The sequence below is a fragment of the Ahaetulla prasina genome, chromosome 5 (genome assembly GCF_028640845.1).
Source record: "Ahaetulla prasina isolate Xishuangbanna chromosome 5, ASM2864084v1, whole genome shotgun sequence".
NCBI lineage: Eukaryota > Metazoa > Chordata > Lepidosauria > Squamata > Colubridae > Ahaetulla > Ahaetulla prasina.
In genome coordinates this window covers 113,588,060-113,615,418 of record NC_080543.1, presented here as the reverse complement: position 1 = coordinate 113,615,418, position 27,359 = coordinate 113,588,060, and positions in this window count along the sequence as shown.

The following is a 27,359-nucleotide window of genomic DNA, read 5'->3' as shown; positions in this document are numbered from 1 at the left end:
GCCAACCACATTGTCAGTGCCTCAGGTGTTAATGTACTGAAAGTACTTTGCTAAACATCAGGTCTGTCTCAATAAAATTCAATCCATTAATACTTTAGTGGTAGTTGAGTAGATGGACTGGTATGTATTAACATGACCTGGCTTGGTGGTGATGTCACTATCTATTTATGAGAAAACATCCGTGTCCTCTACAAGTATTTTTTTAATATATAATTTGGAGGTTGTAACTCTTTTAGACTTACACTTTAATATGTGAATGGAATAAGGAAATGATAAATGATTTAATTTATATATTATCTTAAAATATGTTATATATCTATTTTCATTAAATAGGAGTTGCAATTTTCAACATGAAAAAACCATTTTGAGAATTTGTCTATGCAATAATTAAATATTTAAACTCTGGAGAAGGTCCTTATCTGTGATTCCTTTTTGAGCCATGACCTCTGGGGAGGTATGGAGAATATTTTCATATTTGACAGAAATATGCAAGAATTCTTAACTAGGCAAAGGGTGCTGACACATTTTCAAGAATTAGGAATCAAAGATAATATTTGGAAACAGCTCAAACAGATGCCTCCCTCATTTACTGGGGTATCGGGGGAGGGAGAATAAAACATAATCAGATTCTGTTCAGATTTCAAGATTCTGTTTTTAGTGCCAATCTCAATAAAGGTAGATTTATGGAATTGATTCCCTGCCGGATTTGTCTAAAGGGGTTCTTTCCAAAACTTCTTTCACCTCTAGGCCAAATCTGTGGGCCTCCTGGCTCCTCCATGCAGTAGGTGGTTTCCTGGATTGTATAGACCAGAGGTCTCCAACTTTGGCAACTTTAAACCTGGCAGACTTCAACTCCCAAAATTCCATAGCCAGCAAAGCAAAGCAAAGCTGGCTGGGGAATTCTGGGAGTTGAAGTCCTCCAGGCTTCAAATTGCCAAGGTTGGAGACCACTGGTATAGACTATTATTGCCAGTGGTGGGATGCTGCTAGTTTAATAACCGGTTTGGTGAGTGTGTGCTTTGCACTGAAAATGGAGCATTTAGAAGCTCAGCTGCTTACCTTCCAAGTCAGCAACGGTTAGCAGAACAGCGAGGGAAGGAAATCAGCTGTACCTTGCGATTGAGATGAGCTAGAAAGCAGAAAATAAAGTACAGGATAGGGCAGAGGCAGGTGGGTGGGGCCAGCTGATCATCGGAGCTACCGGTTCACCTGAACCAGTCCAAACTGGCTGAAAACCATCTCTGATTATTCCCTCATTGAACAAAGAAATTTTACCATTGGACTTAAAGGAGACTATGATGCTCCCTCTCCTTAAGAGGCTCTCTTTCGATCTAGAGGTAATTATTGCCTGGTATTATTATTATTATTATATTGTTGCCTCCTCGGTGGGGAATTCCAGCTGAGCAGTGAAGAGATGACCTCAGTGGCTAGTCTCCTTGGTGTTTGTCCTCTCCTCCTTTCTTTTTAACTCTCCTTAGTGTTGATCCTCTGCTCCCATGAAGCCATTGGGAGAAGTAATAAGGTATAATTTCAGCTTTACATTGGTCCTCCAAGACAGATTGGTTATGCCAAGACCTGGAGGTTCTAAATGGGAGAAAACAGACTTAAATTAAACCCTTAAAATGATGGCAATGATGATGATTTGATTTTTTTTATCCTGTCTTTTTTACAATTATGTCAGCATGTAAGAAATTATAAGCTGGGATAGCCATAGCAACAAGTCAGCCAATGGGAACTGTTTGGTGACTGAGACCTATGTCAGACAGCTCGGAGCCTGGGCATGGCTTAGCTTGACTGATCTGTATATACATAAGAGTGTTCCTGTGATTCTATTGCTTCTACGAATATTGATTCTGTGCTTCTGGTTCTGGTTTCTGCTGCATGGGTATTGTATACATGCATCATGCTTTATATTGTTGTATATAAACAAGTTTCTTCTATAAATGAATCCTGTTTACTTGTGTGCTGGTTGGATTGCTGCAAACTCTAACACAACGTCTGATCAACTCAGAGTGGCAAACATATTTAATACTCCTTCCTCTATTTTCCCTACAACAACAACCCTGAGCTGTGAGGTGGCTGAGGAACTCTGGGAGTTGAATTCCACAAGTCTTAAAGGGACCAAGGTTGGAGACACCTGGGTTAGGCTGAGACAAAGCCACCTGGCAGCTTTAATGGCTAAGGGAAACCTAAAACTTTCATTCTTCTGGTTTCTAGGCCAGGACTTTAACCACTACACAAATGCAATTACTAATTAATTGCATGTGAATGCCACTTCACCAAGAGCTAGTGATGACTTTTGATGAAGTGGCATTACCATTAAAGGTGCTCACTCCTATGTTGAACTTGACATCCCGGTGCTTTTAAAGGAGGTGGACTGTCTGGATGGTTTTCAAAAAGACCCCAGACTATCAGAAAAAAGCTGATGTCATCAGAGACCTCCTTCCAGTTCAATTGCTAATATAATAGCAATAGCAGTTAGACTTATATACCGCTTTACAGTGCTTTATAGCCCACTCTAAGTGGTTTATAGAATCAGCCTATTGCTACCAACAATCTGGGTTCTCATTTTGCCCACCTCAGAAGGATGGAAGGCTGAGTCAATCTTGAGCCTGATGAGATTTGAACTGCCAAATTGCAGAGGAAGCCAGCAGTCAGCAGAAGTATCCTGCAGTACTGCACTCTAACCACTGTGCCATCAAGGCGCATGATGTTGTTTCCTCAATCATAGCTGAAATTCCGACAGTGGTAAACCTAGCCTCTTTCCATTTTTATTTTTAACTGCTGACTCCTGATTTTTTTAAAAAAACAAAATCTCTGATAGATCTAAGAAGGACATATATGCACACTTATCAGGTTTTTTTTTCCAGCAACATCTTTTGTGAGATGAAGAAATTAGAGCTCTCTCTCAGGATTTCTATCCTCTTGTGATCCTTTGTTCAGCTCAGAAGGAAAATAATACATTAATTTAGCCAGCTGGCAAAACTTGTTCTCTTTCTTTACCCCTTCCTTTCCCTCTCACCCTTCTCTTTCCCCCATTTTTCTTAGATGGGTATGCCTGAACTACCTCTACCTGTGTCTCAAGTTTTTTTTTTTAAAAAAAAATCATCTATAAGAGCAAGGTATTTAATCTGTCTTTTTTTCCCCTTTCTCCCTGTAATTCACAGTATATTTCCCTGTACTTAATGTAGTGCTCTTTCTCAACACACACTGTTTTCTTTTTTACTTGGTTCCCACATTTTCCTAGTTGACTCCCAGAAATAATCTTCTCTTTTTATTCCTTTTTCCAGAACTAAGTTCCATCCTACCACATGCTGAAGTACTTCTTCTTAGCCCATGTGCATGTTTGCCTGAATACTTCACATCTAAGTCTCTTGTTTTCTTTGTTGTAGCAAGCAACTCCTTACAATTAGCATCTGTAATTGTGATATTTAAGGTAAAGTATTTTGCGTAGGTAATCCTTAGATCTCAGGCGCAACAGATAGACCAGTCCATGAAATCAACTCCACACAAAAACTAAAAACGTTTTTTTTTTTTAATTGCCTATAATGATAGGATCTGATTGTTCTCTACGTCTGGCTGCTTGTTAAAGCTCAGTGAATGAGAGAAATACCTGCTTGAGAAATTCCTGAGTGTTTATCTGGCCATCTTGGACTTAAAACTGCTTTATTTTTTTTTTAAAAAAAACATATTTTCCATTTTTCCAATTTACATAACAATAAACATTTTTAACAGTACTGTGTCATGCGTCTCTTACAGTTATTTACATTTATTTCTATACATTTTTGTTTCTTTGTTCTAACCAACTATACCAATTATCCCTCATAAAATTCTGTTTCTTCCTTGCCTTTCATTTCTAACGTGAGCTTATACATCTCGGCACATTCTAATAATCTATTGTATAATCATCTCGTTGGCTGATATATTTTCAAGTTTCCAACACTGAGCACTGAGCTGCTGTTACTATGTGTAAAATGATATATTGGAGTTTCTTCTTTATCCTTTGATTAATTATTCCTAATAAAAATAATTCAGCTTTAAATTCAATTTGTTCTTCTGTTATCTCCTGTAACCATCTTTTTATCTGTTCCCAATATTTCTTTGCTTTGGGGCATTGCCGCCACATGTGATAAAATGTTCCATCCTTATATTTACACTTCCAGCAGCCCGTTTTCATATTTGTGTACATTTTAGCCAATTTCACTGATGTTAAATGCCATCTATAAAACATTTTGTACTGATTTTCTTTATATGCAGTCAACAATGTTAATTTACAGTTTTTGTTCCATACTCTTTCCCATTCCTCTAAATTTATATTATGGCCTATGTTTTGTGCCCATGCTATCATTGGATCTTTCACTATTTCTTCTTCCATTTCTACCTCTAATTAATATTTATATGCTTTTGCTATGAATTTTTCTTCTTTGCCTGCCAATATTCTATCTAATTGTTGTGGTACTGTTGTGGCTCCAGCTGCCCCACCCCCCGGGCCTGGCCCCCTGCCAGAGAGTGACTCAGAGAGTGAGGGGGAAGGGCCGTCAGGGCTCTCTTCTGCAGGGCCGGCTTCCCTGGCTAAGCTCCAGGAGCCAGAGGCAGGCCAGGTAGAAGAGGTGACGAGGCCTCTGTCTCCTGTATCTCTCCTCGCCCAGGAAACACTTCCAGACCCAGCTGAGGATAATCAGTCCTGGTTAGATCCCAGGTTTCATAGACAAGAGAGGCAGGAACAACAGAAGCAGGGGTGGGGCAGGCCTAGAAAGTGCTGAGTCATGGAGCCACCATTTCCTGATGAAAAAATCAAACTGCCTGGAGAGAACTTGAGTGAAGTGCTGTTTATTCCTGATTTCCTGGTTGACACGTCGGCATCAAGAAAGGTAACAGAAAAACCTTGGCAGATGCTCGCTGGGTTGCCGCCAGAGCTCATAGCTGCTGTGGACTCAATTGCCGGATAATTGAGTCATTTTTCATGCCTCCCAGACTGAGGTGGGGGGACAGAACAGGTACCCCTTGAATTCCATATTCTTCCATATTTTTTCTATATCTCGACTTTGTCTGTAGATACGGCCACCAGTCTATAATTATACCCTATTCTTTTAATTCTTTCCCATTCCTCTAAATTTATATTATGGCCTATGTTTTGTGCCCATGCTATCATTGGATCTTTCACTATTTCTTCTTCCATTTCTACCTCTAATTAATATTTATATGCTTTTGCTATGAATTTTTCTTCTTTGCCTGCCAATATTCTATCTAATTGTTGTGGTACTGTTGTGGCTCCAGCTGCCCCACCCCCCGGGCCTGGCCCCCTGCCAGAGAGTGACTCAGAGAGTGAGGGGGAAGGGCCGTCAGGGCTCTCTTCTGCAGGGCCGGCTTCCCTGGCTAAGCTCCAGGAGCCAGAGGCAGGCCAGGTAGAAGAGGTGACGAGGCCTCTGTCTCCTGTATCTCTCCTCGCCCAGGAAACACTTCCAGACCCAGCTGAGGATAATCAGTCCTGGTTAGATCCCAGGTTTCATAGACAAGAGAGGCAGGAACAACAGAAGCAGGGGTGGGGCAGGCCTAGAAAGTGCTGAGTCATGGAGCCACCATTTCCTGATGAACAAATCAAACTGCCTGGAGAGAACTTGAGTGAAGTGCTGTTTATTCCTGATTTCCTGGTTGACACGTCGGCATCAAGAAAGGTAACAGAAAAACCTTGGCAGATGCTCGCTGGGTTGCCGCCAGAGCTCATAGCTGCTGTGGACTCAATTGCCGGATAATTGAGTCATTTTTCATGCCTCCCAGACTGAGGTGGGGGGACAGAACAGGTACCCCTTGAATTCCATATTCTTCCATATTTTTTCTATATCTCGACTTTGTAGATACGGCCACCAGTCTATAATTATACCCTATTCTTTTAATTCTTTCCCATTCCTCTAAATTTATATTATGGCCTATGTTTTGTGCCCATGCTATAATTGGACCTTTCACTATTTCTTCTTCCATTTCTACCTCTAATATTTATATGCTTTTGCTATGAATTTTTCTTCTTTGCCTGTCAATATTCTATCTAATTGTTGAATTCCATATTCTTCCATATCTTTTCTATATCTCGACTGTGTCTGTAGATATGGCCACCAGTCTATAATTATACCCTATTCTTTTAATTCTTCATTTGATTTAAGATTCCCCTGGCTATCTAATAATTCTTTATATCTTATCATCTTTTTTTTTTTAATCCAATGTGTTTGGATAAATCGTTGCCTCCATTGGTGAAACTCAGTTTGGCAATTTCATATAATGTTTCTTTTTGACCTTTCCCCATGTCCCTATCAACGCTTCTCTTATTTAATATCATTAGAAATATGAATGTTCCTTGTTACGTTTATCCCATAGGAAGGCATGCCAACCTGCCTGTAGATCATGTCCTTCAATCATTAAAACCCTTTTTTTGTCTAAGTTTATCCAATCTCTGATCCTTAATAGTCCCGCAGCTTGATAATAAAATTCCCATTTATTAAACTGCTTTAATTTAACTGATTTTGCCTAGGCAACAGTTTTACCATAATCATCATCAAAATAATCTTCCTATTCTTTACATATAGTCACTTCAATCATACTCAGCAGTTGATCTTCAGTAGGTACCTATTTATTGTCCAACACAAAGATCTTTTGATAACACATATTAATGGGTTAAAACTTAGTACAGTCACTAATGCATTAAGTAGTCTGCAGGGAGCATAGAACAGAGAGGTGGAGAGAAGGATCGCTGAAACAGGGGCTAGAGCCTGTTCACTTACCTTTGCTATCAGTTTAAAAATGTAAGTGCACACAGGCATGTGCTTGCTTTGCTCATGCACAACACCTCTGTGCTTGCACAGGACCTTCTATGCATGTGCAGAAGGTGAAAAACAAGATGTGATGACATCCGGCCAGATGGATGGAACCTCCCATAGCTGCCGCTACCAGTTCTCCCAAACTGGATAGAACCAGCTGTATACCACCACTGGGCTAGAGTGAGCAATAGTAACAGCACTTAGGTTTATATTCTGCTTCACAGTGCTTTTACAGCCCTCTCTAAGTGGTTTACAGAGTCAACATACTGCCCCCAAAATTCTAGGTCCTCATTTTACTGACCTCGGAAAGATGGAAGGCTGAGTCAACCTTTAGCCAGTGAGACTAACCACTGCATCCTAACCACTGCATCACCATGGTTCCTGTGAGAATAGACAGATGCTTATACTCAATAGGGAAATAATTATATTCAATTCAATGAAGGAAAGAGAATGAGCTCAAAGAAAGACAAGGAAAGAGGGGGCTTTGACAGGCAGTTCTCTTTAACAGAATAAACAGAGTTTATCTAGAGACAGAGAAGCAGATAAAACAGAGAGAGAGAGAGACGCACACAGACAAACGGAGTTTGCAAAACACTTACCAAGGCAAGAGGATGATAAGTTCAAGAGTAAAGTTGGATGAGGCTTTTTAGCCAAAGAAAAGATTTAACGTCATTAGCTACAGCACAAAAAGCAGATTTTTAAGGACCCGCCTCCAAAGAAAAAGAAACAAAGAAAGCAACTGCAAAAACAAAATGCCAATGCTTCAACTTCAACCTGCTATGTGACCTTGGTGAGCCACATTGAGATGAACAAGTGTTAAAACTGAAAAGCTAAAGTAAAAGGAGAAAGAACAAAACAGAAAGATTGTATAAGATTGTAAGAGGGATTAGAATACCTTTTGAGGACAGTCACAGGAACAGAGAAATTATACATGCTTATGAAACTATTAGCCATGGTGGTACAGTGGGTAGAGTGCAGTACTGCAGGCTACTTCTGTTGACTGTCGGCTGCCTGCAATTTGGCAGTTCAAATCTCACCAGGCTCAAGTTGACTCAGCCTTCCATCCTTCCAAGGTGGGTAACATGAGGTCCCAGATTGTTGGGGGCAATATGCTGGCTCTGTAAACTGCTTAGAGAGGGTTGTAAAAGCACTATAAAGCAGTATATTAGTCTAAGTGCTATTGCTATTGCTATTATTTTAAAGATGAGACCACACATACACATACATACACACACACACACTCTCTTCAGGTTTGAAGAAGATAGATTATCATGATGTTTATCTATGGACACAGAGGTGGCTCTGCTGTCCCACACTGGAAACACTGAATCTAACACAATGGGGGCATTGAAAGTCTATGGTTGTAGTAATTGTGGATGTTATTCTGTAATGCTGCTCACAGTTTTCTATTAGTTTTGGGGGGCATCTGTCTTCAAATCTGGTTGAGGCTTCCTAGCACAGGTCTCACTAGTGGATTCTGTAGCAGCCACAGCTTCTAGCTCCTTTTGCTGAATGTCACACTGAACTAGGTTTCTTTCACATCATCTTGTGAAAGGCCCCAAGGCCTCTTTTCAGACTCCAATACACTATCCTGCAACTGGCAAGGCATATGGCGGTCATCCATTCTGATGATATGTCCAATCTACTTTATCTGGGCTCTGATAATCATGGACTCCATGCTGGTGAACTCCAGATAATCTAAGCCCTCTAAGTTGGAGACATGGTCTAGCCAACAAATCCCAAAGGCAGAGTGGAGAGGGTGCATGTGAAATTTCTCCATTTGTTTTATGTGCCTTTTACAAAGTCCAAGACTAACCTCCAGATAGGAGAGAAGGGTTAACCATAGCCCTGTAGACTTTTAGTTTCATAGAAATATGGCTGTTGCACTGGTTGAGCACTTTCATATGCAGCCATATTGGTGCCTGGCTAGCCTTGTTAATAATAGAGTCCATTGCTTTGTCTAAAGAGCTATTGCTTGAAATGATGCTTCCCAAATATTTGAAGCTGTTTACTTCTATCAGCTGCCTGTTGTCAACAGTGATCTTCATTTCTATGGACCTGGTGTTTGTCATGGGCTGGGTAAGTACTCAATCTTGTTCAGGCTGATAGTCAGGCCAAAGAGCATAGAAATTGCTCAGAATTTGTTCACTATCAACTGTAGATAGCTGTTTCTACGTGTCAAGAGTGCACAGTCATCAGCAAAGAGTGCTTCTTCATTGACTGTATGGAGGCACTTCATCCTTCAAGTGGCAAAGGTCAAGGAGAGAGCTGTCCAATTGAACAAATTGAATAGGACAGGAACTAGCACACAATCATTTTTTGCTTCATTGGAAATGGTAAATGCAGCCGATGGATCACCATTGTAAAGAACCTATCCTATCATTCCACCATTCAGTAGCTGAATCAACTTTGTGAATTTCCTGAGACATCCATAATATTTCAGGATGCTCCAGAAAGCCTCCCTGTTTGCAATAGTCAAATGTGATATCAATGGCATTACAGTAAACAGGTTTAATCTGCTCAATGCACTTCTTCTGCATCTGCTTATAGCAAATATCATGTTTGCTGTTCTGACTGATAACCACACTATGCCTCTGGGAAGTTCCTTTCCAAGACAGCAACAAGTCTCTTCAGAAGAATGAGGGCAGTGGACTATAGTAAGATAGCCGTGTAGTTTCCACAGTCTGATTTGCTTCACTGATTTTCATTGAGGGTACCCTGGAAGTCAACATACATTTCCTTTTAGGACCAAATGTCTTGAAAGATGTCTTGGAATGGCTGTAAGGAATTTGGAGTCTCATCAAAAATGCCATTTCTGCCCTGTTGCTTTATTTGAGTTCATCTGTAAGATGGTTTCCTTGATCTCATCAGTAAAGGGAAACAGGTCTAGGGCATCCAAGATTGGCAGTTGAGGAATCTGCTGTAAGATATGAACAGCCAGTTGAGTAGATTGAAAAAGTATTCAACCCAGTGGGCTTTTTAGTCCTTCCTGGTCTTTGATCAGGCTCGGCCCATCAGATGACAGATGACAGTAAAGGGAAGCATCCTGATTTAGAAGGACCAAAAATTGACTTTATGGCATTGAAGAACTCTCCTGGTAGCATGCATGTTTTTCTGCTCAGTTTTCTACCTATTCAACCTTTCCTCTTTTACTTGTCCTGCATTTCCCATAGTTCTAGCTGTACTTTGGATTGCAGGTGCTTAAACTTGTCTTTCTTTGAGACAGATGGTGTTTCTGTATATTGTTTTTGGCTTTAATTTGTTATGAATTTAATTACATTTTAAGAGTGAGTTTGCATTATTTTGCTGGAAATGCAGATAATAATGGGGAATCATGATTCCAATGACTATACATCTCTTTCATGGTCCTGGTGAACAGAGAAGCAATCCTTAAGTGCTAGTAGTAATAGCAGCAGCAACAACAGTAAGAGTAACAGCATTAAGAGTAATCCTGGGTTTAGAAAATTTAGAACTCCGCCGCCTTCGGCATGACCTGAGTATAACTCATAAAATCATCTGCTACAATGTCCTTCCTGTCAAAGACTACTTCAGCTTCAATTGCAACAATATACAAGCACACAATGGATTTAAACTTAAAGTGAACCGCTCCAATCTTGATTGTAGAAAATATGACTTCAGTAGCAGAGTTGTTAATGCCTGGAATGCACTTCCTGACTCTGTGGTCTCTTCCCAAAATCCCCAAAGCTTTAACCAAAGACTATCTACTGTTGACCTCACCCCATTCCCAAGAGGACCATAAGGGGCGTGCATAAGAGCACAAGCGTGCCTACCATTCCTGTCCTAATGTACCCTTTGATTGTATCCAATTCGTATGGTTATTTCATGCTTATACTTATATATACTGTTGTGTTTGACAAATAAATAAATAAATAAATAAATAAATAAATAAATAAATAAATAAATAAACATTATCCGCTGCTACTAGTTCTTATTACCTGGCTTCACATTTCATAGATCGAAATCTAACACCTTGCACAAGAAATACTGTACATCAAACTTTCTTGTCCTATCACTACACATGCCTGCTTAAGCTGAATTAGGCTGCACTTAAATGTGCAAATTCTTTTCAAATTCATCTTTATTGCTAACATAATTATGTTAGATGTATCTGTTCTTGGGATGAGTAACGGTTTTGTATTTTTAAAGTGCACTTCAGCACTTACATGAGTTTGCAGATTGGCTGCCTCGAGCTACTTCACTTTGAGAACAAAATTAATTGTATGTATGTTGGCAGATGCTGCAAATAAGTATGGTAGATAGCAGTCATAAATCTAAGCTACCCTACCAAACAGCATCGTATTTAATATGCACACGTCTTCCATTACCCCTTCCTAAGCAACTCTATTCATGATGTTAGATGTGAGCATGGTTTACAATGAACACATTTTATCCAGTACATAAAGCTTCTTTCTCTCTGGGACTCCTGGCTGCAGATGGGAAAACATTATCTATATTTGCTATGTGTGCATTTCCCCCCACAAAAAAATGTTTATAAGTGTATTAAACATTAAGCATGAAAAATTGGCATTGTTATATGAACCAATTTGTCTCCTTAGAATATCTTCTCAATCTCTGTAAAGCGTTTGTTAAAAAAATCAAACAAACAGGCTGGTGATGTCCTAGAATAGAGCTAAACTATTTTATAACCTCCTGATATATTAAGCTGTGTTTCAAAATATTTCTAGCCCGTATGACTGGTGCCATGAGTTATTTTGCAGGCCCACTGCTTCTATACCTTCTCTTCCCTTTCAATAGAAAATAATGAAATCCTGTTGTTTTTTTAATTAAGTTTTTCCAGTTAAACAATTTTTATTCACTTCTTAGACATGACTGACCATTTTTATATCCTCCTATTAGTATTCACCTATGTTCTACACATTTATACTAATTTTACATTCTATTTGGAATTCTATCCCATTTTTTTCCTTCTATTTTTGATCCAATTGTACCATTTCTCCCATATTACGTAAAAATCCGAATCCATCAATCCTTTCAATTCAAGAGTCATTTTGTCCATTTCGGCGCAGTCCAATACTTTTTTAATTATTAAATCTTCAGAGGGTATGTTTTGACTTCTCCAAAATTGTGCAAGAGCCAATCTTGCCACAGTTATCATGTGCAGAATAATATATGTTTTTTTTTCATATTTCTTTTTTATTATTCCTAGAAGAAACAATTCTGGTATATTAAAACAATCCTGTTTTAAAGGACTTGGGAAAGGAAGGGAAAGAAGGGATAGAATATTGCATACTAATGTTTGTATATTTTTATATACTGCTAAGTTATTCTGTTGATCACATTTAAAATACAATTTCCTATAAACATTACCCTAGTACACACTATCAATTTCTTTCTTTCTTTAAGAAAAAAAGACATCTGGCCATTGTAAGAGTTTAGAAGGGTCTCTTTTAAATCATCTGTGTTTTAGGAGCAGGTGTGAAAAAGCCCAATAAGATTTTTTTCCTTCCCTACTACAATGAAAAGCAGTTTGTAGCCGAAGGATGGAAGAGTAAGGGTTGCACAGGTTGGTGTTTAGATCCAGTGGGTCAATTGCGTGGGGAAGATGTACCTTTCTGCATCTTCAACAGTTTTGCTGTACAACTTGTGGAGGTGTGTTGGTCCTGATCTTTGCATCTTATTTATTTATTTATTTATTTTGTCACAACAGTATATATAAGCATAAGCATGAAAGTAACTATATAATATATAAGCATATATATATAAGCATAAGTATGCAATAACTACATTAATTGGATGTAATGAAAGAAAAGAATAGGACAGGAACGGTAGGCACATTTGTGCTCTTATGCACAAACAAATTTGGAGTCTTTCTGTGGGTTGTGAAGTCTTAGCAGCCTTCAACTCAACGGAAAGGTCCAGAGTCTTCCCTGTGACCATCCAGCAAAAATAGCTATTTATCACGAGTTCCACTTAAGGCTATTCCCATTGTTCTTGCCTCTCTTCTCGTTGATTTTTTCCTTCTGTGACTATCACCTCCAGTCAAAGAAAGGCGGTTTAGAGGATTTTTCAGAGAAAGTCCACCTGATTTCAGGGTGGAGACATCTCTGCGTCTCTTCAAGTCAAAGGAGAAGAGCAAGTTCTCCAGAGGTTTCTCGGCAGCGAGTTGCCTTCTTTGCCACAAAGGCGACTAAAAAGACAAGGAATAATGGATGGAAACTGAACAAGGAGAGAGATTCAACCTGGAAAGAAGGAGGACTTTTCTGACACTGAAAGCAATCAACCCATGGAACAGAAGTTGCCTTCATGTATTTTCTATGTGCGTTGTAGTATTTCCTTCATTCCCATTGTGATCTGATCCTGCAGAGGTCATTGTCTATAGGTCTTACTGTTGAAGCAAAGAGCTTGTCAATTTTATTCTTCAAAGTCTCATTTCCTGCCGGGATGTGTGGAAAGCGTAGTTTTCTTTCTCTTGATGTAATGTATCAGGATGTGTGGCTTGAAATCTAAACATCTCAGCATCGCAGGAGAAAATGTTATCCTTGAAAAATCATCATGAGGATGTAAGCCTTATGGATAAGGGGATGTGAGGCTTTTTTTTTAATGCAGCAAGATAATGGTGCTGATAATGACAATTCTATTACATGAGAGCTCAAGGCACTGTGCATCTGCTTATTCCCTACAACAATTAATTCAGACAGATTTTGGCTGAAAGCTAGTGATGGTCCAAGTCATCTATGCAGTCCAATGTAGACAAATATTTGGATCTGTTCCAATACCTAAATTTTGCACTACTCTGGCACTACTTTTCTCCCTTGTCATTTGTTGGGCATATTTAATAACTGAATTTATTAAAGAAAGATCAGGGAGGAGGATTATGAATGCTTGTATATCCTAAGTTTGGAACAACAGTTCACAAGAATTTCATGGAAAAAATGAAGCACCCCAAGACTATTTTATAAAAATATATCAAAGCAGAGCGACAGAAAAAAAAACCCTTCCTGATGCATTTTCTACTATATTCTAAGTTGATTCTCCTAACCAAATCAACACTCCTCACTACAACCCTAATTCATTTAGTTTTGGAATAATATATTTTCAAGGTCAGGAATGCCATGGTGCACACATCAATTTAAATTTTCTCAATGATAATCAGTTCAGAAAGTGGTACTCATAGCATCCTGATTATACTTTGTGATCTATTTTTACTTACATTTTTACAATGTACTTTTAAATGACTTTGGGGTTGCGATAGTAAAATAATTTTATTTTACTCATTTTACCATCGAGCATGCTCTCATGACATCAGTATAAAATGTTCATTTCTAATTATGTGGTTTGTAAAATGCGTTATGCCAGATGAGAATAACAAAAACAGATGTGTCCTGTCAGGATAAAAAGAAAATCTGAATAATATGTTCACCCAGGAGGAATTTGGTTATAATTTGGATTATAAAGATATAATCATTAATTATTTCCCCCTTTTTTGTGAAATATGGATATATTTGTCTTTGAAAACTGACCTTAAAATTCACAACTTCACAATAAAAAAAAGTATTTAATAATCAGTATTATAATCTGAGTCAGAATGGACATTTGGCTTTGTAAACAGGATTACTATAGCTTCCTTTTGATATTGTAAACTAGAAGTGGCTGAAGGAAAACCACCTTGTGTTTCCTCAAATGAAAATTTAAGAATGTAATCTGGATATAAGGGTATATAAATACTATTAGGATCAGTAGTATTTTGGTCCGTCTTGAGAAAAGGAGTGAGAGACAGAACTATATGCAGGAGTATTGTGAGTTTCAGATAACAATTGTATAATGTTGGAATCCAATTCTGTAAGTTTGCCCCAATTATCTGGGAGGAATTTCAGCCTGTTGGCCCTGAGGAAACTATAGATATTGATGAACTCATCATTGAGTGAGTAAATGTCCCAACAGTGCTTAAGAGGACAGTGGTTGATATCTGCTTCATGAAACTGTTTTTCAAATTCAATAGTACCAGACAATTTTCATCTACTCTCTGGTTTTTCCTATCTGGGAAAAGTTGTTGAGAAAGTGACTTCACTGTAGCTTCAGAGGTCTTTGCAGAACATAAACCCATTCAAGTCCATATTTAGGGATGAGTGCGCTAGTCAGATGACATAGTTAACGACCATGGTGGGACCAAGATGTGTGACTATCTTGCCTCTTCTTAGTCTTCTGTAGCTTTCAACAGAAGAGAATAACAGAATTGGAAGGAACCTCTTGTAATCCAACCCCTTGTTCAAGCAGAAGACAATATACCATTCCAGACAACTGGTTGTCCAATCTCTTCTTGAAAACCTCCAGCAATGGAGCACCTACAACTTCTGGAGGTAAGCCTTTCCACTGATTAATTAATCTTACTGACAAGAAATTTCTCTTTAATTCTAGGTTGGCTCTCTCTTTGTTAAACTTCCATCTATTACTTTTTTTTCTTGCCCTCAAGTGCTTTTCTTAAAACAAGTTTTATTGATTTTTTTCTTTCACAAAACATATTTTATGAACAGAGTATTGACTGAATCGTATCTTATGCAACTTATATATCCAAATACACTTTACATAGTTTCAATTTCTGCCAAAATATTCTTTTTCCATACTTTTTTATCTTGTCTTAATACTTCTATACTTATTATATAAACAGGATGACTACCCGCCCTCAAATCCTAGTTTCTTAACATTATTTCAATTAGTTTTCTTATCTTATCCATTGTTAATCATATATATTCTCTTTTAACTTTCATATTAGTTCATTCTTCATCCTAATAAGCTTGAGTATATTCAGGGTTGCCCTTCTACCATTCCACCTCCCTTATTTTACAACAATCCTTCTTCTCCTTCTCCTCACTTTCCCTTCCCACCCCTCTTCTATCCTTTTCTACTTTCTTCTTTCCTCCTCTCTTTCTCCTTCTCTACTTCCCCTTCCTTTCCCCCACTCCTCCTTCCTCCCTCCCTCCCTTTTTTGGGGCTCTAGTTCTTTAACTTCCTCTTTCTTTTTTTCCATCCAATTAAAATTTCCAAGTGCCAATTAACTGCTTATTTCCACACTGGGACCTCTTTTAAGCTTTTATAAAATTTCTTTTTACCTTTTTAATTGGCCAATCACTCATCCAGTAGCAATACACCATTCAAACATCACTCCTGCACAAATCTTAGTCCGGTTGCCCCAGCTTCAGAGCAGCCAGCCAATGGCCACTGATCTTTTAAGGAACTTGCCTGTTCTTCTTGGTCATCCAAAGTGCCTCTCCTTCTTTTCTGTCCCTCCAAGACAATTCTGGTCCGAAGACTTCCCAACAGTGGTTTGTCTGGCTGGATTTTTGTGAGGCTCATCAGAACCCACTATTTTCCAGCCAGTCTTGCCATGACGCTTCTGGTTCTCGCCCTCAAGTGTTTTGAAGAATAGGTTGTCCCCTTTTTTCTGTGACAGCCGCTCAAATATTGGAAGATTACTATCATGTCACTCCTAGTCTTTCTCATCCTGCAACCATTCATCACACAGTTTTGTCTCCAGTCTTCTAATCATGCTCTTGTTTGCAATTTTTTTAGAATCTCAATGTCTTTTTTGAGTCGTAGTGACAAAACTGAATGCAGTATTCCAAGTGTGGTCTTACCAGTTCAGTATAAAGTGATACTAACACTTCTAGATCAGGGTGGGTTCTACTTACCTTTGCTACCGGTTCACAACAGGACCTTCTGTGCATGCACAGATCATCTATGATGACATCGGGGTGGGTGGACAGAGCCTCCTGCTGGTTTTATTACTGGATCTATAGAACCAGACTGAACCGGGAGCAACCCACCACTGTTCTAGATCATCTCAAATGTTGAGACTGGAACGTATAATATTTTGCTTCTCCTCCTTTCTCTTGGGACAGTCCCATTTGGTGTTGGTAGGTGTGTGTGTTTGGGTGGTGATGGTAGACAGTTCTAACCTTAACAATTCTTCTGTGCAAGGCTTTGTTTTGGGTCATATTTAGCACCTATACGAAGCCACAGGGTCAGTTTATTCCATGGTAATTATACATTTGTTATAGGCTAACCATGTAAATTCCATCAAGTTTATTTCTCAGTATTTGGAGGCAGTGAGAATCTGGATGGGGAAGAATATGCTCTGATTCAATCCTGGCTATGATTATGGGTTATGGGTTTTGAGAGTTTTTTTTAATTATTATTTGCATTTATATCCCGCCCTTCTCCGAAGACTCAGGGCAGCTTACACTATGTCAAGCAATAGTCTTCATCCATTTGTATATTATATACAAAGTCAACTTATTGCCCCCAACAATCTGGGTCCTCATTTTACCTACCTTATAAAGGATGGAAGGTTGAGTCAACCTTGGGCCTGGTGGGGCTTGAACCTGCAGTAATTGCAAGCAGCTGCTGTTAATAACAGACTGTCTTACCAGTCTGAGCCACAGAGGCCCATATCTGGGACTTTCATTACCTTTGATTCTGAAAGTGGTGGCACTTCCCCACCAGAAGTGGTGCCCGATTGAGGGCCCTCTTGGCTCCTGGTCAAAGAACAGGTTAAAATCATGTCTAGAAGGGCTTTGGATAAATTTATGTTGTGTGTCAATTGTGCCCATTTTTATATTAGAGGCACTTATGAGTCATAGTCATAGTCATGTCTTATAAGTCATAGTCACTTATGCTTTGGACACTTCTTGTTTTTATTGCCCCAAGGTGTTCTACACCAGGGGTCTCCAACCTTGGTCCCTTTAAGACTTGTGGACTTCAACTCCCAGAGTCCCTCAGCCAGCAAAGCTGGCTGAGGAACTCTGGGAGTTGAAGTCCACAAGTCTTAAAGGGGCCAAGGTTGGAGACCCCTGTTCTACATGGTGCTACCCTTGAATGATATTATAGCTGAACCAGAATTCATCTGTATGGATAATTATGCACAGTTATGGAGATATTTCACCTGTACTCCACAGCAAACATGTTTGGGATGAAATTAAATCTGATAAAATAGGTGCTCGGAATATTAATTGATATGTTACGCTTTTGCTAAATAAAAATGCTACTCATGCTGTCCCCTCCTACTCACTTTTATTGTGGTTGCCATAATTGCCCTGAGTTTCTGTATTTTTTATTAGCCTTAATCTGTTCAATCACACACAAAATACAGTATTCACCTCAGAGGAGTGAAGAAAAAGCCAAACTTCACAGAACTGTTGAATACATGAAAATATTAATCTCTGGTGTAAAAGGGTTGCCTTCCAGGAGTCCCATAAAGGATAATAGTCTAACCAGAAGGTGCTGAATAGGTCAGTTGAAAAAAAGAAGGTTTACGATACAGTTGAGTTTTAAAACTTCAGTTTTAACTTACAAGGGGGAAAAGCCCTCTTAAGTGAAATACTAGTTCATTTTAATCCATGACCTTTAACTTTTGGCTTTCTGTCACAAACAATGGATTCTTGAAGGCCTCATATAGTACTCCTAAAATAATTCAGTGTGACTGATGTAAGATAAAAGTATATTTTATTGTTCCATACCTTGGAATGTGACCATGACCTTTTTCAATTATTTTTATGACATGCAGCATTCTCAGTTTTCATAGCTTCACAAATCTATGGAAAACCTTAATAAAGATGGCTTTGTAGAATGTTCAAACACTTTTTCACTGCATGGTTTGTGTAACGATAAGCAAGGCTTAGGGCCTGGGTACTTTATGGGACCACCTGCTGTTACCTTATGCCTCCCACCGACCCGTACGCTCACACAGAGAGGGACTTCTCAGGGTGCGTCCACCCTCTGGAGGCCCCCAGGGGAAGATCCTTCTCTGTGGGGGCTCCCACCCTCTGGAACGAGCTTCCCCCGGGTTTACGCCAAATACCTGACCTTCGGACCTTCCACCGCGAATTGAAAACACATCTATTTATTATTATCTATTTATTCGCGTGGGGCTGGCTTAAATTTTACTGGTCTTAAATTTTCTATCATTAATTTTAAGGGGTTTTTTAGTTTTATATATTTTAAAGTTTTTTTAGGCCAACTATGTAATAAGTTTTTTAATTTGCATTTTAATTGTATATTGTACTGTTTGTTTTTACCTTGGCTGTTCACCGCCCTGAGTCCTTCGGGAGAAGGGCGGTATAAAAATCGAATAAATAATAATAATAATAATAATAATAATAATAATAATAATAATAATAATAATAATAATAATAATAATAATAATAATAATAATAATAATAATAATAATAATAATAATAATAATAAGAAGAAGAAGAAGTACATGCTAAGTTTGTGATGGTGATGCATACGGAGCCATATCTTTGGGCACGTGTACATTGCCCTAGCTCAGCTCCAGCATGCATGTGCATGCCACCAGCTAATTATTGGGTCTTTCCCCCTCCCCAAGGCTCTCCAGAGGCCAGAAATGGCCTGTTTCCAGACTTCCAGTGGGATCGGAAGCAGGGGTGAAATCTAATAATTTTCCCTACCGGTTCTGTGAGCGTGGCTTAATTGGTGGGCATGGCTTGGTGGTCAGATGACTGGGTGGGCGTGGCCAATAACAATAAATAATAAAAATAATAAATAAGGTATACAAAACAATAAGAGGTACCAAAAACCAACTTTCACACTTTACACACACACAATACAACACAACTGATTCACACACAATGCAAAAGCAGCTGCACTTCACCCAAAATGGTCCCTGAAACAAGCAGGAACCTCACACTTTCACACTTTACACACACACAACACAACTGACTCTCTCTCTCTCTCTCTCTCTCACACACACACACACACACAATGCCACATACAGCTTTGTGAGATTTTGTGTGTTTGCATAGAGTGAAACACTACAGAAACACACCAAATCTCAGAAAGCTGCACAAATATTTTATTTTATTATTTTTATTTATTTTTTTAGATAAGGGGTCTCCAACCTTAGTAACTTAGATTGTGGAGTTCAACTCCCAGAGTTCCTCATTCAGCAAAGCAGGAAGTCAAAGCAAGCTGTAATCAGTAGCTAAAGAAAGACGCATGCCGTGCCCGAAAGGAGCAGTAATTATAGGTAAGTGAGGAGGGGGAATTGGCTGGGCATGGGTGGGGGCTCTTGTAAGTGGGGGCTGTTAAAAAGTGAGTTTAAAAGCCTGTGAGGATCAGGAAACTCCTCTGGGATTGCCAGAGGCTTTTAAAACCTTTTTTCCCCCCCTTCAGCTGAAGAGGGGTTTTTTAAAAAAAACTTTTAAAGGGTTTTGATGATCTCTGCTCAGCCCCACGATCATCAAAGGGATTTTTTTTACTTTTCAAGGCATGTTTTGGCTGAAGAAAAACTGCTTTCAAAAGTAAAAAAAAATCCTCTGCTGATGGTGCAGCTCAGCAGGGGCAGGGGGTGGGGCCAGAGATTTTTGCTACCGGTCCTCCGAACCGGCAGCCGCCATCACTAACGGATCACATGAGCTGGTCCAAACTGGGAGCATTTCACCCCTGATCGGAAGGCCTGTTTTTTGCCCTCCCCTAGAAAGCCTCCAGAGCCTGGGGAGAACAAAAACCAGGCCTTTTGGTCCCACCAGAAGTTGAGAAACTGGACGTTTCTGGCCTCCAAAGGGCCTCCGGGTTTGGTGGGAAAGGCCCTTTTCTCTCTCCCCGGGCTCCAAGAAAGCCTCTGGAGCCTGGGGAGGGTGAAAAACGGGCCTATCAGGCCATCATGTGCCAAAAGTGGGCGGAGTGCAGGGGGTTGTGCATTGAATTATGGGGGCATGTGCCTACACTAGACCCCCTGTGTTCTGTCTCTGTCCTCACTTTGGAGTAACGAGCTGGCCTACAGCCAGTGGTTACACAGCTCCTATAAGTCCTGGCCGAGAAAATGCAGCTGCCTGCCAAAAAATTCAAACAGATTAAGACTTCAGCTCACTTCGACACATTTCAGCTAATTTGGTTCCCGTAGAAGTGAGAGCAGTCCCAAAACTCCTTATGTATCCTTCCCTTTGATGACGCCGCCTCTCTAATCTTCTGAAGCACGGGTTGGTCCAGGCTTGATTAGTATGGTTATCAGCTGCATCTGCAGGCGTAGCCTGAGGAAGGGAGGAATCAGAGGATGTCGGCCTGGTTCTGGCTCCTGGAGCCGGGCCAAAGGAATCAGTGCTCTTGAGGTAAGCCTTACTGGCCCTTCCCCCTTACTCTCAGAGTCACTTTTGGGCATGGGGCCAGGTTTGGGGGCTGGAGCCACAACACCCTACGCTACCCTCACTTTTGGCACGCGACAGCAAAAAGGTTAGCCCTCACTGTGATAAGTGAACATATATTCTTAAAGTAGCACCATTACAATATTTGGTTCACCAAGAATGAGGTTAAGAGTACGTTATCCAGTAAAAGCAAGAAACCTGAATTACATATTAGAGTATGTCAAAAGAGTATTGACATTCTGCTGCCCAGAATTATGATGGAGTTGACTGGCTTATAAATTTAATAATAACAACAATAATGACAACAGTGCATTGTAAGAGCTGTGGTGGCACAGTGGTTAGAATGCAGCATTATAGGCTAATTTTCTGGACAACTGATTGCCAGCAGTTTGGCAGTTTGATTCTCAGCAGCTCAAAGATGATTCAACCTTTCATCCTTCCAAGGTCAGTAAAATGAGGACCCATATTTTGGGGGGCAATATGCTGACTCTCTAAACTGTTTAGAGTGGGCTATAAATCACTGTGAAGCAGTATATAAGTCTAAGTGCTATTGCTATTCCTATCTTCAAGAAACATCATTTACCGACAAGCAAGAACTGGTCTACAAATAGACAAAATAATAGAAAATGAAGAAGTGTTCTGTAACCTTAGAATTCAAATGGATAAGCACCTGCCACCTAATATGATACTTTTATTTGCACTGATTCATGCATTGTTTCATTATCATATCACATTATGACTTGAGTGCATGATTAAGCCACCAGAGATCAAAAGAGAATATCGTAGTTGTCTTTTTCAAGAGATTAAAGAAATCATATGGTATTTTTATGGAAAAACAACTTATCAAATATAGACATAATAGCTATATCTTCATGTGGGAAACATGCTGTTTGTTATATAGATACCAAGAGATGCTTCTAGTTCCCCACTCTTTGATAAGTTAAAATCCATTAGTGATGGACAAGTATAATAAATTTGAATAAATAAATGAATAAGAAAATCAAGGGTCTTTTTAAAATGAGGCAGACGTTGCTGGAAAACAAGGGGGTTATATTATTTCTCTGAACAATCTCAGATAAAAGACTGGAATCTCCAGGAAACTGAGGAAAAGTCCAGTAAAATTAGAATTGAGAAAAATAGGTTTAAAGAGTCCCTACGTATGGAGGGATGAGGTACTTATTTAGGATTTTGTAATAGATGGCTTGTTTCTTGGTGTCATGAGAATTATCTTTATTTATCTGTATATATTATAAAAATGGGGGCTTTATTATTTATTATTATTTATTATTTATTATTATTTATTTGATTTTTATACCGCCCTTCTCCCAAAGGACTTAGGGCGGTGTACAGGCAAAAATAAAAAACAGGCAATACAATGTACAATTTAAAATGCAAATTAAAAAACTTATTTTATAATTGGCCTAAAAAGTTTAAAATATATAATAAACTAAAACCCCATTTAAAATTATTAATAGAAAATTTAAAATCAATAAAATTTAAGCCAGCCCCGCGCGAATGAAAAGATGTGTCTTCAGTTCGCGACGGAAGGTCCGAAGGTCAGGTATTTGGCGTAAACCTGGGGGAAGCTCGTTCCAGAGTGTGGGAGCCCCCACAGAGAAGGACCTTCCCCTGGGGACCACCAGCCGACATTGCTTGGCGGACGGCACCCTGAGAAGTCCCTCTCTGTGAGAGCGTACGGGTCGGTGGGAGGCATGCGGTAACAGCAGGCGGTCCCGTAAGTACCCAGGCCCTAGGCTTAAACATCACAACAAGCATTCATTCAGATGATGAGTATGAAGTATAATATATCTCTAAAAATATTTCACATGATTGTCTAGGAGTAGACACACAGTGCAAGGTCCCACAGAATTTTTGAGAAAAGCAGTTTGAGATTTCCACCTTCCCATTCCCATTATGGACACATTCCAGGCATCATAAAACCTGAAAGTTTTATTGTGGCTTAAATTTCATTGGTTAGAGGTTACTTTCGTAGCTCTGTGCCACATTGGAATAATCAGATTCAACTTATTCTGAGATAAAACAAGAATGGAGCGAAGAAGTTGGATTTGAAGCCTCATTAGTCATGCTAGATCTGTCTTGTTTATTGGTCATTGTTCTATCTCCAGGAGTAATTAGTTAGTAGAAATTTCCATTTGCACAGTTGTGTTTCAGCAAAGGGGACTAAACTGTACATCTCTCCATTTGATGCTTATGAAGCAATCCTAAAACTGAAATATTATCACAGCCTATGCTCATAAAGATACAGCATAATTACCGTATTTTTCTGGAGTATAAGACGCACCTTAGTTTTTGGGGAGGAAAATAAGAAAAATACTGCTTGGCAGGTGGATTGGCCTCCTGGAATACCCCCAATCAGCTTTTTCCAGAGGTGAATTTTAGCAACAGGTTCTTTGGTTGTGAGCTCTGTGCCTTGCTTTTTTTTCTGCCTGTGAAACTTCTGAAACTCCATTTCAGAAAAAACTTTTTTTCTGCCTCTGAAAGCCTCTGAAACAGAGCTTTAGAAAAAAAAGCCTATGAAGCTCTGTTGGGGGCTTTTTTTCTGAAGCTCTGTTTGGGGGCTTCTTTTCTAAAGCTCCATTTCCGATGCTTTTTTCAGCCTCTGAAACCTCCGTTTGAGAAGCTGGACGCAGCTACATTCGGAGTATAAGACGCACCCAGATTTTCACCCTCTTTTTTGGGGGGAAAAAGTGCATCTTATACTCTGAAAAATATGGTAACTGGATTGGCCATTCATGCTGATTTAGAAAAAGTATATATTAATATATTCTTTTTATGTTCAGCAAATGTTTCATCCAAAACTAGATCTAGCTGCTGAAAATATCAAATCTTGATATGCTACAGCCTAATAGAAAAGACCTGGCATGGAGCTATTATGTATAAAGTATGCTCACTTTTGTTTAAAGAAGCCAATGAAAAAGTGCAACACACCAGAACATGATTTTTCTGTGCGCTAGTAATGAGTGCCGGTTATTGTTTTCCATAACCGCCATGTAAGTAATAAACTTATAGTTCTTCACGTGCATCAAGATAATCCTTGTGTTCATAATTTTTTTGTGGGCCTTTGGCATTTGTAATGGCATATTCTAAATTCCTAAATATTCCTAAAATATAATCAAATGTACAGTTATTGTTAGAAAATCTCTAATTATATTTTAGTATTTCTTTAGAGAGAGAAACTTTAACCAATGAAACCAAAACCATGTATCTTCTTCTCCGGTAAGATTACACTACTAACCAGAGCATACAAAACATTTGCTAGACCAATTCTTGAATACAGCTCATTTGTCTGGAACCCACACTGCATATCAGACATTAATACAATTGAGCGCATCCAGAAATATTTCACAAGAGTCCTCCACTCCTCTGCTCACAAGAAAATACCTTATGCCGCTAGACTTGAAATTCTGGGTTTAGAAAATTTAGAACTACGCCGCCTTCGGTATGACCTGAGCATAGCTCATAAAATCATCTGCTACAATGTCCTTCCTGTCAATTACTACTTCAGCTTCAACCACAACAATATACGAGCACACAATAGATTTGAACTTAAAGTGCACCACTCCGATCTCGATTGCTGAAAATATGACTTCAGTAACAGAGTTGTTAATGTCTGGAATGCACTACCAGACTCCATAGTCTCATTCCAAAATCCCCAAAACTTTAACCTAAGACTGTCTACTGTTGACCTCACCCCATTCCTAAGAGGTCTGGAAGGGGCGTGTATAAGAGCACAGCATGCCTACCGTCCCTGTCCTAATGTTCCCTTTAGTTGTATTCATTTTATGTATTCAGTTCATGCTTATACTCAGTGGTGGGATTCAAATAATTTAACAACCAGTTCTCTGCCCTAATTATTTCTTTCAACAACTAGTTCATCAAACTGCTCAGAAAGTTAACAACCGGTTCTCCTGAAGTGGTGCGAACTGGCTGAATCCCACCACTGCTTATACTTATATATATTATTTAGAATAGAATAGAATAGAATAGAATAGAATTTATTGGCCAAGTGTGATTGGACACACAAGAAATTTGTCTTGGTGCATATACTCTCAGTGTACATAAAAGAAAAGATACGTTCATCAAGGTACAACATTTACAACACAATTGATGATCAATATATCAATATAAAATCATAAGGATTGCCAGCAACAAGTTATAGTCATACATTAATATGTATTTGACTAAATAAATAAATAAATAAATAAATAAATAAATAAATAAATAAATAAATAAATAAATAAATAAATAAATAAATAAAATAATAAATTTGAATATTTCAGTAATGACAACTTCTTTGAGAAATCACTTTCCTGGAACATGTGCTATTTCTCAGCCATACAACTTACTCCTTAACTGCAGTGTTACTGTCAAAGTCTAGTGAGTCACTAGCGTCACTGAAGATGTAACTTAAAAAACTTCTTATAGCAGAACTGAGAAATGAAGATAGAAATAGTTAAAGCATTTCTACTTTATTTTCCTTTCTGATGCAACTTATTGCATTGGAAACTTTAAGAAAGTCAGTTTGTTTTACACCGCAATATTAAGCAATAGAACTTAGACTTATATACCTCTTCATAGTGCTTTACAGCCCACACTCAGTGATTTACAGAGTCAGAATATTGCCCCCAACAATCTGGGCCCTCATTTTACCAACCTTGGAAGGATGGAAGGCTGAGTCAACCTTGAGCCTGGTGAGAATCGAACTGCTGAACTGCTGGCAGCCCACAGTCAACAGAAGTAGTCTGCAGTAGTGCATTCTAACCACTGCTCCACCATAGACATTTATTTGGAAGTAGTCCTATTCAATATTTTTATCCCTTATCCCTTCAGAGGTTCCATAACACAGGGTGAGGCCAGATACAAAAACAGGGATATCTAATATTTAAAATCATTTTTTCTATATCTGTTTCTACAGTTAACCTTTCTTCATTTTTTTAGTTAAATGAGGCTAGGAGGCAAAACAAAAATCACCTTTGATTCAATCTCAGTTTCTGGTGATGTATCAAATTGGCTATAGAATTTCCTTGGTATTGCTTTCTTTTTTATATATACTTTTTAAAAAAAAAATTATACACAGACAAACACATTAATACATCAGTCATTCCGCGAGTCATCTTGATGTTTTTTCAGCGACTTCTTCTTCTTCTTCTTGTTACTCCTCCTATCTTAATTTTTCTTAATTTATTACATCACTCCCACAATACAATACTCTTATTATAGCATTCTCTTACTTAACTATTAATTTATTTATCTATATCACTTTTCTAACCAATGATAAAATTGTCCCCAAATCCTAAAATATTCTGTATTCTCTCTTTCTTTAATCATCAAAATTAATCTATTCATTTCTGTACAATCTAGAGTTTTTTTAATTACTTCCCTTTCCAAAGGGATTTTCTCTGCTTTCTATCTTTGCACAAATACTATTCTCGCTGCAGTTATTACATGTATAACCAAATATATATTTTCTTTACTAATTTCTGGAAGGATACCCAATAGGACAGGGGTCTCCAACCTTAGCGACTTTTTTTTAAAAATATTTTTTTATTTCCATTTTTCAACATCATATTTATGTACAAACTATTATCCATCATTAATCATTAATTTTTATTTATTACTGATTCATGCCTGCCCGACTGCCACTTCCTTACTACACAACCTCCCTCTCTACCCTCTACTACTTTCCCATCCTTCATCCCCTTCACTTTACTACTTCCTCTCCTCCTTCTCCACTCCTTTGCTGGCTGAGGAACTCTGGGAGTTGAAGTCCACAAACCTTAAAGTTACTAAGGTTGGAGACCCCTGCAATAGGAACAACTCAGGTTTTAAATCAACATGTTGTTGAATAATTTCTTTTAACCATGTCTTAATTTTACTCCAATTGTTTCTAGCTTCTGAGCATATCCACCACATATGATAATAGGATCCTGGTGTCTGATGGAATTTCCAACATTTAGCTGATTTATCTTTAAAGATTTTTGCCAATTTTTCTGCAGGCATATGCCATCTATAAAACATTTTATATTGATTCTCTTTATATGCAGTGGACATTATTAATTTATAGTTCCTTTCCCATAGCTGTTGCCATCTGTCTATTGCTTTCTTCTAGGATATTTTCAATTTCCCAAACTGGCATTCTCCTGAGTTTTACCACACAAGTACTAACCAGGCCTAATTAGATTAAACAGCCTAATCCTGTTTAACTTAATCCTGTAGTCAACATTAATCAATTAATAAATGGACAGCCAGAATCATTTAAGGTCATTTAAACAGTGGTATTCCTCACTCAACTTGTCCAGTTTACTAATGGACAAAGAAAATTGAACTTGAAAAAGAAGGAAGATTTCTCAATGTTGAGAATGATTTTTTTTAAAAATAAGCCAAATAGAAG